Below are 12,661 nucleotides of genomic sequence, written 5' to 3' on the forward strand. Positions count from 1 at the left end.
GCAAATCTGGAGGCTGAAAAGGAGGCACATGAAGAGGAGATCTCTGAGCTTAAAGGAGAAGTTGGTTTTCTGACCTCTAAACTAGAAAACATGACAAAATCAATAAAGATGCTGAATAAAGGCTCAGATACGCTTGATGAGGTGCTACAGCTTGGAAAGAATGTTGGAAACCAGAGAGGACTTGGATTTAATTCTAAGTCTGCTGGCAGAACAACCATGACAGAATTTGTTCTTGCCAAAAACAGCACTGGAGCCACGATGTCACAACATCGGTCTCGACATCATGGAACGCAGCAGAAAAGGAGCAAAAGAAAGAAGTGGAGGTGTCACTACTGTGGCAAGTATGGTCACATAAAGCCCTTTTGCTATCATTTACATGGCCATCCACATCATGGAACTCAAAGTAGCAGCAGTGGAAGGAAGATGGTGTGGGTTCCAAAACACAAGACTGTTAGTCTTGTTGTTCATACCTCACTTAGAGCATCAGCTAAGGAAGATTGGTACCTAGATAGCGGCTGTTCCAGACACATGACAGGAGTCAAAGAATTCCTGGTGAACATTGAACCTTGCTCCACTAGCTATGTGACATTTGGAGATGGCTCTAAAGGAAAGATCACTGGAATAGGAAAGCTAGTCCATGATGGACTTCCTGGTCTGGACAAAGTACTGCTGGTGAAGGGACTGACTGCAAACTTGATCAGCATCAGTCAGCTGTGTGATGAAGGATTCAATGTAAACTTCACAAAGTCAGAATGCTTGGTGACAAATGAGAAGAGTGAAGTTCTAATGAAGGGCAGCAGATCAAAGGACAACTGCTACCTATGGACACCTCAAGAAACCAGTTACTCCTCCACATGTCTATCCTCCATAGAAGATGAAGTCAGAATATGGCATCAAAGATTTGGACATCTGCACTTAAGAGGCATGAAGAAAATCATTGACAAAGGTGCTGTTAGAGGCATTCCCAATCTGAAAATAGAAGAAGGCAGAATTTGTGGTGAATGTCAGATTGGAAAGCAAGTCAAGATGTCCCACCAGAAGCTTCAACATCAGACCACTTCCAGGGTGCTGGAACTACTTCACATGGACTTGATGGGGCCTATGCAAGTTGAAAGCCTTGGAGGAAAGAGGTATGCCTATGTTGTTGTGGATGATTTCTCCAGATTTACCTGGGTCAACTTTATCAGAGAAAAATCAGACACCTTTGAAGTATTCAAGGAGTTGAGTCTAAGACTTCAAAGAGAAAAAGACTGTGTCATCAAGAGAATCAGGAGTGACCATGGCAGAGAGTTTGAAAACAGCAGGTTTACTGAATTCTGCACATCTGAAGGCATCACTCATGAGTTCTCTGCAGCCATTACACCACAACAGAATGGCATAGTTGAGAGGAAAAACAGGACTTTGCAAGAGGCTGCTAGGGTCATGCTTCATGCCAAAGAACTTCCCTATAATCTCTGGGCTGAAGCCATGAACACAGCATGCTACATCCACAACAGAGTCACACTGAGAAGAGGGACTCCAACCACACTGTATGAAATCTGGAAAGGGAGGAAGCCAACTGTCAAGCACTTCCACATCGTTGGAAGTCCATGTTACATTTTGGCAGATAGAGAGCAAAGGAGAAAGATGGATCCCAAGAGTGATGCAGGAATATTCCTGGGATACTCTACAAACAGCAGAGCATATAGAGTATTCAATTCCAGAACCAGAACTGTGATGGAATCCATCAATGTGGTTGTTGATGATCTAACTCCAGCAAGAAAGAAGGATGTCGAAGAAGATGTCAGAACATCGGGAGACAATGTAGCAGATACAGCTAAAAGTGTAGAAAATGCAGAAAACTCTGATTCTGCTACAGATGAATCAAACATCAACCAACCTGACAAGAGACCCTCCATTAGAATCCAGAAGATGCACCCCAAGGAGCTGATTATAGGAGATCCAAACAGAGGAGTCACTACAAGATCAAGGGAGATTGAGATTGTCTCCAACTCATGTTTTGTCTCCAAAATTGAGCCCAAGAATGTGAAAGAGGCACTGACTGATGAGTTCTGGATCAATGCTATGCAAGAAGAATTGGAGCAATTCAAAAGGAATGAAGTCTGGGAGCTAGTTCCGAGACCCGAGGGAACTAATGTGATTGGCACCAAGTGGATCTTCAAGAACAAAACCAATGAAGAAGGTGTTATAACCAGAAACAAGGCCAGACTTGTTGCTCAAGGCTACACTCAGATTGAAGGTGTAGACTTTGATGAAACGTTCGCCCCAGTTGCTAGACTTGAGTCCATCAGATTGTTGCTTGGTGTAGCTTGCATCCTTAAATTCAAGCTGTACCAAATGGATGTGAAGAGCGCGTTTCTGAATGGATACCTGAATGAAGAAGCCTATGTGGAGCAGCCAAAGGGATTTGTAGGTCCAACTCATCCAGATCATGTATACAGGCTCAAGAAGGCTCTCTATGGATTGAAGCAAGCTCCAAGAGCTTGGTACGAAAGGCTAACAGAGTTCCTTACTCAGCAAGGGTATAGGAAGGGAGGAATTGACAAGACTCTCTTTGTCAAACAAGATGCTGAAAACTTGATGATAGCACAGATATATGTTGATGACATTGTGTTTGGAGGGATGTCGAATGAGATGCTTCGACATTTTGTCCAACAGATGCAATCTGAATTTGAGATGAGTCTTGTTGGAGAGCTGACTTATTTTCTGGGGCTCCAAGTGAAGCAGATGGAAGACTCCATATTTCTCTCACAAAGCAAGTATGCAAAGAACATTGTCAAGAAGTTTGGGATGGAGAATGCCAGCCATAAAAGAACACCTGCACCTACTCACTTGAAGCTGTCAAAAGATGAAGCTGGCACCAGTGTTGATCAAAGTCTGTACAGAAGCATGATTGGGAGCTTACTATATTTAACAGCTAGCAGACCCGACATCACCTATGCAGTAGGTGTTTGTGCAAGATATCAAGCCAATCCTAAGATAAGTCACTTGACTCAAGTAAAGAGAATTCTGAAATATGTAAATGGCACCAGTGACTATGGGATTATGTACTGTCATTGTTCAGATTCAATGCTGGTTGGGTATTGTGATGCTGATTGGGCTGGAAGTGCAGATGACAGAAAAAGCACTTCTGGTGGATGTTTCTATTTGGGAACCAATCTTATTTCATGGTTCAGCAAGAAGCAGAACTGTGTGTCCCTATCTACCGCAGAAGCAGAGTATATTGCAGCAGGAAGCAGCTGTTCACAACTAGTTTGGATGAAGCAGATGCTCAAGGAGTACAATGTCGAACAAGATGTCATGACATTATACTGTGACAACTTGAGTGCTATTAATATTTCTAAAAATCCTGTGCAACACAGCAGAACCAAGCACATTGACATTAGACATCACTATATCAGAGAGCTTGTTGATGATAAAGTTATCACACTGGAGCATGTTGACACTGAGGAACAAATAGCAGATATTTTCACAAAGGCATTGGATGCAAATCAGTTTGAAAAACTGAGGGGCAAGCTGGGCATTTGTCTGCTAGAGGAATTATAGCAGCTACTGCTATCTGAACGTGCTCAAACGTCTCACTTAACATTAATAGCACGTTCACTACTAAGCCAAAACAAATTCGACCGTTGCTTCACACGTCCCTCTACATTCCTCATTCAAACTTATATTTTCGTGGAAATCTCGTTTTCAGCATTCCCCAACAGCTCTCAGAAATTTACGAAATCATTCCAAAGGCTCTGCATTTCCATGGCTACCTCACCAAAAGAAACTTCAGCTCCTGGTTCACCCGCTGTACCATCATCTCCATCATCCACCAAAGCACCATCAATCCAGGAACAACCTGAATTCCATATCCAACCCATACAGGTGATTCCTGGTCAAGCCCCTGTTCCTGAAAAACTGGTTCCCAAACGACAACAGGGTGTGAAGATTTCTGAAAACCCTAGCCTTGCAACAAGTCCTAGGGAAGTAGACACAGAGATGGATAAGAAGATCCGCAGTATTGTAAGTAACATTCTGAAAAATGCCTCTGTTCCTGATGCTGATGAAGATGTTCCAACATCTTCCACCCCAGATGTTGCTGTTCCTGATGCTGAGAAAGATGTTCCGACATCTTCCACCCCAAATACTGAAGTCCTCTCTTCACCCAGCAAAGAGGAATCAACAGAGGAAGAGGATCAAGCCACAAAGGAGACCCCTGCACCAAGGGCACCAGAACCTGCTCCAGGTGACCTCATTGACCTGGAAGAAGTAGAATCTGATGAGGAACCCATTGCCAACAGGTTGGCACCTGGCATTGCAGAAAGGTTACAAAGCAGAAAGGGAAAAACTCCCATTAAGAGGTCTGGACGAATCAAGACTATGGCCCAGAAGAAAAGCACTCCAATCACTCCTACCACATCCAGACGGAGCAAAGTTGCAATCCCTTCCAAGAAGAGGAAAGAAATTTCCTCGTCTGATTCTGATGATGATGTCGAACCAGATGTTCCCGACATCAAGAGGACCAAGACATCAGGGAAGAAGGTGCCTGGAAATGTCCCTGATGCACCATTGGACAACATCTCATTCCACTCCATTGGCAATGCTGAAAGGTGGAAATTCGTGTATCAACGCAGACTTGCCTTGGAAAGAGAACTGGGAAGAGCTGCCTTGGATTGCAAGGAGATCATGGACCTCATCAAGGCTCCTGGACTGCTGAAAACTGTCACCAAGTTGGGAGACTGCTATGAGAGTCTAGTCAGGGAATTCATTGTCAACATTCCCTCTGACATAACAAACAGAAAGAGTGATGAGTATCAAAGAGTGTTTGTCAGAGGAAAATGTGTTAGATTCTCCCCTGCTGTAATCAACAAATACCTGGGCAGACCAACAGATGGAGTGGTGGACATTACTGTCTCTGAGCATCAAATTGCCAAGGAAATCACTGCCAAACAAGTCCAGCATTGGCCAAAGAAAGGGAAGCTTTCAGCAGGGAAGCTAAGTGTGAAGTATGCAATTCTGCACAGGATTGGCGCTGCAAACTGGGTACCCACCAATCATACTTCCACTGTTGCCACAGGTTTGGGTAAATTTCTGTATGCTGTTGGAACCAAGTCCAAATTTAATTTTGGAAACTATATTTTTGATCAAACTGTTAAGCATTCAGAATCTTTTGCTGTCAAATTGCCCATTGCCTTCCCAACTGTATTGTGTGGCATTATGTTGAGTCAACATCCCAATATTTTAAACTACACTGACTCTGTGATGAAGAGAGAATCTCCTCTATCCCTGCATTACAAACTGTTTGAGGGGACACATGTCCCAGACATTGTCTCGACATCAGGGAAAGCTGCTGCTTCAGGTGCTGTGTCCAAGGATGCCTTGATTGCTGAACTCAAGGACACATGCAAGGTGCTGGAAGCAACCATCAAAGCCAACACAGAGAAGAAAATGGAGCTGGAACGGATGATCAGAAGACTCTCAGAAAGTGGCATTGATGATGGTGAAGCAGCTGAGGAAGAAGAAGAAGCAGCTGAGGCAGAGGAAGATGCAGCAGAGGATACAGATCCAGATGATGATGATGATTCTGAAGCCACCCCATGATCATCAGACCTTTATGTTTTTGTTACTAGCTATAGGGGCATGTCCCTTTGAACAATTGATTACTATTGGTCTGTAATATTTGCACCTTAAGTTCATGCATTCTACTTTTGTCAAATTCTGTCTAAAAAGGGGGAGTAATGGTATTAATATGTATGCAATAGTAGTATTATGCATGATTTTGAGAAGTAGGATACGATGTATGCATGATTCATGATTTTGAGGGGGAGACTGCTGCTGATGATGACTGATGTAAGCTACTAGTAGCTGATAGAAGATGCTGCAGTAAAAGCATGAAGACAGGGGGAGCAAAAAGCTGATGTCACATGAGATGTCTCGACATCCTGGAAAAGACTAGTAGCTGATAGAAGATGCTGCAGTAAGCATGGAGACAGGGGGAGCAGGAGCAGAAAGCTGATGTCACGTGAGATGTCTTGACATCCTGGAAACGACTTGCAACTTGTCTAAACTACAGATTCCGCTGTGCTTGATTACTCTGATAATGAAAGTTGCTGATCCCACTTGCATAACTGCTCGTACCTGCTCAGGAAGTGTCTAAGTATGTTTTAGACAAAATTTGCCAAAGGGGGAGATTGTTAGTGCTTAGCTCTACTGAGTTTTAAAAGATTGGCTAAGATTTTGTTAAAACATAAGCACTTAGACAATGAAGGAAAGCTGGAGTTGCTGCACATGATGTCCAACGTTATGTCAAAGAATAAGATCGGGCTGCACAATGCACAAGGCAAGATGAAATGTCAAATGAAGAATTGAAGCTGCAGGATTCACGATGTCGGATACAATGTCCAGGACATCCTGCCTGAAAATACTGGAATTGCTAAAAGCATTGAAGCTGCAGGATCCACGATGTCGGATACAATGTCCAGGACATCCTGCCTGAAAATACTGGAATTGCTAAAAGCATTGAAGCTGCAGGATCCACGATGTCGGATACAATGTCCAGGACATCCTGCCCGAAAATACTGGAGTTGCTGCACAATGCACAAAAGCTGCAGGATCCACGATGTCGGATACGATGTCCAGGACATCTGGCCCGAAAATACTGGACATATAAATCTGTTATATCTTTAACAGATTATTGTGCAGTTAGCAAGAGATAAGATGATCTATCTTTAGGAACGAATTAAAAGATAATTAAAGTTCGAATTACAAACTAGAAGAGTTCGTTCAGGGATTAAAGATTAAAGATTAAAGATAAAAACTAAAAGATCAAACTGTATCTTTTAGATCTTTAAGTGCAGATTTTTTCAGAAGAATGATAGATCTCATCCAGCACAAGGAGTTGCAGCCCAGATACACACATTGCTATATAAACATGAAGGCTGCACGAGTTCTATACCAAGTCCGGGATTGAAGAGTTATTTTGTGAGTTTTGGGACTTGAGTGTTTTGTGAGCCACCTTGATGTTACTCTAACATCAAGTGTTGGACCTGAGTGTGTAGAGTTGATCTCTAGTGTGTAGAGTTGATCTCTAGTGTGTAGAGTTGATCTCTTTTGTTCAGAGAGCAATCTCTGGTGTGTCTTTGATTTATTTGTAAACACGGGAGAGTGTTTGAGAGGGAGTGAGAGGGGTTCTCATATCTAAGAGTGGCTCTTAGGTAGAGGTCGCACGGGTAGTGGTTAGGTGAGAAGGTTGTAAACAGTGGCTGTTAGACCTTGAACTAACACTATTTTAGTGGATTTCCTCCCTGGCTTGGTAGCCCCCAGATGTAGGTGAGGTTGCACCGAACTGGGTTAACAATTCTCTTGTGTTATTTACTTGTTTAATCTGTTCATACAGTCAAAGATAATCTGCATGTTCTGAAGCGTGATGTCGTGACATCCTGTACGACATCTGTCCCCAGTATCAGAATTTCAGTAAAGTTCCACAACATTCAAGAGGTCAAAAAAGGGATTATTGTGTAATCCATAAGGTTTCACGACATTCCGAAAAGAAAATAAGTGTCGTTACGTAATCCATAAAGTTCTGTAACGTTACGGAAAAGGAATCAGCAAAAAAAAGCAAAAGAAGGTGTATTTAGTAAAAAGGGGTGTGCAAATAGCAACCAGGCCCACTTGGGCCTTCCTGGGTGTTCCAACAGAAGGCGGTGCCTTCTGGTGGAAGCAACCCAGCTCGCTTGGGCAAGCTGGGCGGCAACCATCTCCCTCTTTTCCCCTATAAATAGGGGAAAGAGGACAGAGTAATTTCATTCAGCCCTTCTGGTATTTTGGATTCTCTTTAAATTTGTGAGAAAAATTGTTTCAGTGAAGAAAATCTAAGCCGAGGCGCTTCCGTAACGCTTCCGAGACGTTTCCGTGAGCGATTTCATGAAGATTCTTCATCGTTCTTCATCATTCTTCGTCGTTCTTCGGTCTTCAACCGGTAAGTTCCCAAAATCGAAACTTTCAATTCATTCTATGTACCCCTAGTGGTCCTCACTTGTTTCGCGTGCTTTTATTTTCATTTCGTTTGTTTTCCATACCCCCTTTTGACATGCTTTAACCATTTATTTAAGCCGTTTTCTTGCCTAATCTATAATAATAAAATGAATTTCCATCGATCATTTGAGTCGTAATATCGTTTAATCTCTATTAAAATAAAATCCAACCGATCTTTCACGCCATAACCACGTTTAAAACCAAAAGAGGCAAAATAATAATCAAATAATCAAATATCTTTGAATAAAATAAACAAAAAAAATCAATCGGACACTTTTCTTTGGGATTTTTCATAATTGAATTGACTAATAACCAAAGTGAAACTAAGGCTAAAATCAACTCACTAATCAAGCTTTGTCCATAAAAATCACTTAAAAAACCATTTTAAGGTCCAACGCCTTAAATGGTCCTCTTTGCTTTTATTGGTTAACGTGGACTTTCGAAAGCCTAAAGTCAACATGTAACTTTGTCACTACTTTCAAAAAACCAAGAGATCATTAATGGTCCAATGCCTTAATGTTTCTCTCCATTCAAAAGAATCAAAAGATCGTTTAAATGGTCCAACACCTTAAACGACTTTTTGTTTTGGTCACAATATATCTTGCAAAAAAAGGATAAAAACAACTTAACCAAAGTTCAGTTCTCAAAGAACTACGTAGGTCTGATTTCCTTATCACAATTGAGGAATACGTAGGAGCAAGGGAAACACCCTTGTCGACCACAAAAAGATAAAAATTACAAAAAAGCATAAAAAGACATAAAAACGTAAAAGGAAAAATAAAACAAATTGAAGTCATATTTGCACACTTGATTAAAGGCTGTCGTCCCTTGAGACGGACGCGTGAGGTGCTAATACCTTCCCCGTGCGTAAATACAACTCCCGAACCTTTCACACTTAAAGTTCGTAGACCACACCATTTCCAGTTTTTCCGACGTTTTCCTTGAATAAACGCTGGTGGCGACTCCGTGCATTTTCCTTTCTTCGAAGACACACCCGTGAGTCTCACGTTGCCCTCCCGCCAAAGGGTAGGTTGCGAAAATACTTAATATGAAGTTTTGATGATGCCACAAGATAAACACTTCTCAAGTTTAATCCAACTTAATGACTCCGAAATTCAAGATCAATGATGAAGTTAGTACTTAGATTCTTAGACAACATTCTTTACTTGATGATGCAAAAGGTTTGGCCAAAGGACATTTTCCAAAAAGCTTTTTGAAATTTCAAAAATATGGTATTTACTCTCTGGTAATCGATTACCAGTGGCCAAAGTAGTTTCTGAAATGTTCTTAAAATGTTGAAATTGATTTTAAAAGCTTGTAATCGATTACATAAGACTTGTAATCGATTACTATAAGGTTTAAATGTTTTATAATAGTCTTTAGAAATTTGAATTTAAATTTCAAAGCCTGTAATCGATTACAACTTGTGTGTATTCAATTACGAGAACTTAAAATTCAAATTTCAAGTCTGAAGAGTCACAACTCTTTAGAAAATAATTGTGTAATCGATTACACCATTTTGGTAATCGATTACTAGTAAGAAATTTTCAAAAATAACTCCCAACAATCACATCTATTCAAATGATTTTGAATGGCCATCAAAGGCCTATATATAGGTGACATGGGACACGAAATTTCTTAGAGTTTTTGCTACACAAAGAGTCTCATCCTCTCAAAAACTAAATTCTCTTATCCTCTAAAATATTCCTTGGCCAAGCACTTGCAAATTCAATAAAGAATCCTGAATGATCTTCAATTGTTATATCTTTCTCTTAAAAGAGAGAATTCTTCTTCTTCCTCTTCTTATTCAAAGAGATTGATTAAGGGATCGAGGGTCTCTTGAGTTATAAGAAATTCTAAACACAAGGGAAGGGTTGTCCCTGTGTGCTTTAGAATTTGTAAAAGGTATTTTACAAGATAGTGGAAATCTCAAGCGGGTTGCTTGGGGACTGGACGTAGGCACAAGGCGTGGTTGAACCAGTATAAAAACTGAGTTTGCATTCTCTTTTCCCTTAAACTTCTTTTATTTATTGTCATTTATCTTTTGCTTTAAATAAGTTTACTTTGAATTATCTTTTGAGTAATTCATATTAAGGGTAAATTTTTAATTAAGGAAGAGAGTTAAAATTTTAGTTGGGGAATAGTCTTTGATATCTTAATTCTGAGGCCACTTGTCTAACAGCTACAAGTATAGAAAAATATGGGACAAACCTTTTGTAAAAGTTTGTTAAGTCATGGAAGCCCCAAATTTTTCTTATACTTGGTGGAGTGGGCCACTTAGGAATGACCTTTATTCTCCTAGGGTTCGTGGGAACCTCTTGATCTCTATTTAAAAAATTAAGGAAAGTAATGCAATAAAACATATCTTTTTTTTTCTGTATTTTCATGTTGATTAATCCTACCAAAAAGTACGACAAACCTAAGGTGTCCCATATGAGCACCTAAGTTTGTATTGAACCTAAAAATAAGAACAAACCTACCTAATGAGTCCCTATGTATGTGAATCACGAAGATGTTGGATGCATGGGTGATTTTACAGAAGAGGGTTGCACAACTTAACACATGCATCATACCACCTATCATCGGGATTTGGTGCCTCATAATACCTATTTTGGCCACCAACAAAGCACAAGGAGTTAAGCTTTTACGAACGAAATGATGTAAGCTCCATTGGAGCTTGTAGGCCTAGGATCGTTCGTCTTCATCAATGGATTCCTTTGCTTCTTGGAAGATGAATGGCAGAGGAATGGAGAAGGAAGAGAGACGAGACGCCACTTCAAGAAGAAGATGAGTCTAGAAGAAGCTCACCACCATAGGAGGCCATGGATAAGAGCTTGGAGGAAGAAGGAGATGAATGAAGGGAGAGGAAGAGAAGAGCACGAAATTTTGTGCTCTAAAAGAGCTCTGAAATCTGAAGTTTAATTTTCAAATGATCAAAGTTGAAAAAAATGCACACATATGACCTCTATTTATAGCCTAAGTGTCATACAAAATTGGAGGGAGATTTGAATTTCTATTCAAATTTCACTTGAATTTGAAATTGAATTTGTGGAGCCAAATTTTGGAGCCAAAATTTCACTAATCATGATTAGTGAATTTCAGTTATGGTTCAGCCCACTAATCCAAGATCAATTCCAAGATTCTCTACTAAGTGTGTTTAGGTGTCATGAGGCATGTAAAGCATGAAGGGCATGCACAAAGTGTGACTATATGATGTGACAATGGGGTGTTGTAAGCAAATGCTCACCTCCCCATCTAAAATTTAATTGGATTGGGCTTCTACCAATTCAATTAAATTTATTTCCCAACACACACATCAAATATTCACTTAGTGCATGTGAAATTACAAAACTACCCCTAATACAAAAACTAGTCTAGGGGCCCTAAAATACAAGGGCTGAAAAATCCTATATTTCTAGGGTGCCCTACCTATATTATGGAGCCCTAAATACAAGGACCAAATATAATGACATCCTAATCTAATATGTACAAAGATAATTGGACCCAACCTTGGCCCATGAGCTCTGAAATCTACCCTAAGGTTCATGAGAACCCTAGGGCCTTCTTCAGCAGCTCTAGCCCAATCCTCTTGGAGCCTCTTGCTCATGGCTCTAGTGACTGGTCCCTTCCTAAGGAGGATTGCATCACCAAACCCTAATCCAACAAATCCTTTACGTGAGGAATAACCTTAATCTCAAGAGGTATGATAATGCCAAGGGATGTTTCCCTTGATAGGAGAAGGTAGAAAGATTGTTTAAGTAGGAGTGCTCTTTTGATATCACCTTTTGTTGCAAAATGATTTTCCTTCTTAACAATCTTCTTGGAGGAATCCTTTTTCTCTTTTTCCTTCCCCTTGGCCTTTGAAGACAAAGCCTTACTATCCTTCTTTTTCTTTTGTTTTTCTAGTTTTTCTTCCTCATCCCTCTTATCTTTCATAGTTAGTTGATCTTTGGCCACCTATGAAGGTGTTTGAGGATGCAACACAAATTTAGTGCCAAGATGGGTGAGGGTAATATCATTTGTTAGGCCATTATAAATTATCTTCCTATCAAATTATCATGGTCTTCCTAAAAGAATATGCCCTGTCTCCATGGGAACTATATCATAATTAACTTCATCCATATATGTCCCAATGGAGAAAGGTACCTTCACTTGTTGGTTAACTATCATTTCCCCTTGCTCATTGAGCCATTGAAGTTTATAAGGTTTTGGGTGGGCAATGATAGTGAGGTTCAACTAGGAAACTAATCTTGTGCTACAACAATTGCAACAAGATCCAGTATCCACAATGGGAGAACAAGTTTTATCTAAAAATTTTCATCTTGTATGAAAGATGTTCTCTCTTTGGGATTGAGATAGATCATAAGATTGATCTCCAAGGAGCCTTCTAACCATTAAGAGGTCACCTTCTTGATAGGGGTAGACTTCCTCACTAGACTTTTCACCCCTTACTTCATCTTCACTTCTACTAGAGGAAGGGAAGAAGTAGTCTCCTCTTCACTACTATAAATGTCTTGATCCCTCATAATCATGGTTTTCTTTGTGGGGCATTGAGAGGCAATGTGACCTCTCCCAAGACATTTGAAGCATTTAATGTTACTAGTCCTTTCTTGGGACTTAGTCTTAGGGGTGGATTTCTCTA

Source organism: Glycine soja, chromosome 4 (genome assembly GCF_004193775.1).
Source record: "Glycine soja cultivar W05 chromosome 4, ASM419377v2, whole genome shotgun sequence".
Taxonomy (NCBI): domain Eukaryota; kingdom Viridiplantae; phylum Streptophyta; class Magnoliopsida; order Fabales; family Fabaceae; genus Glycine; species Glycine soja.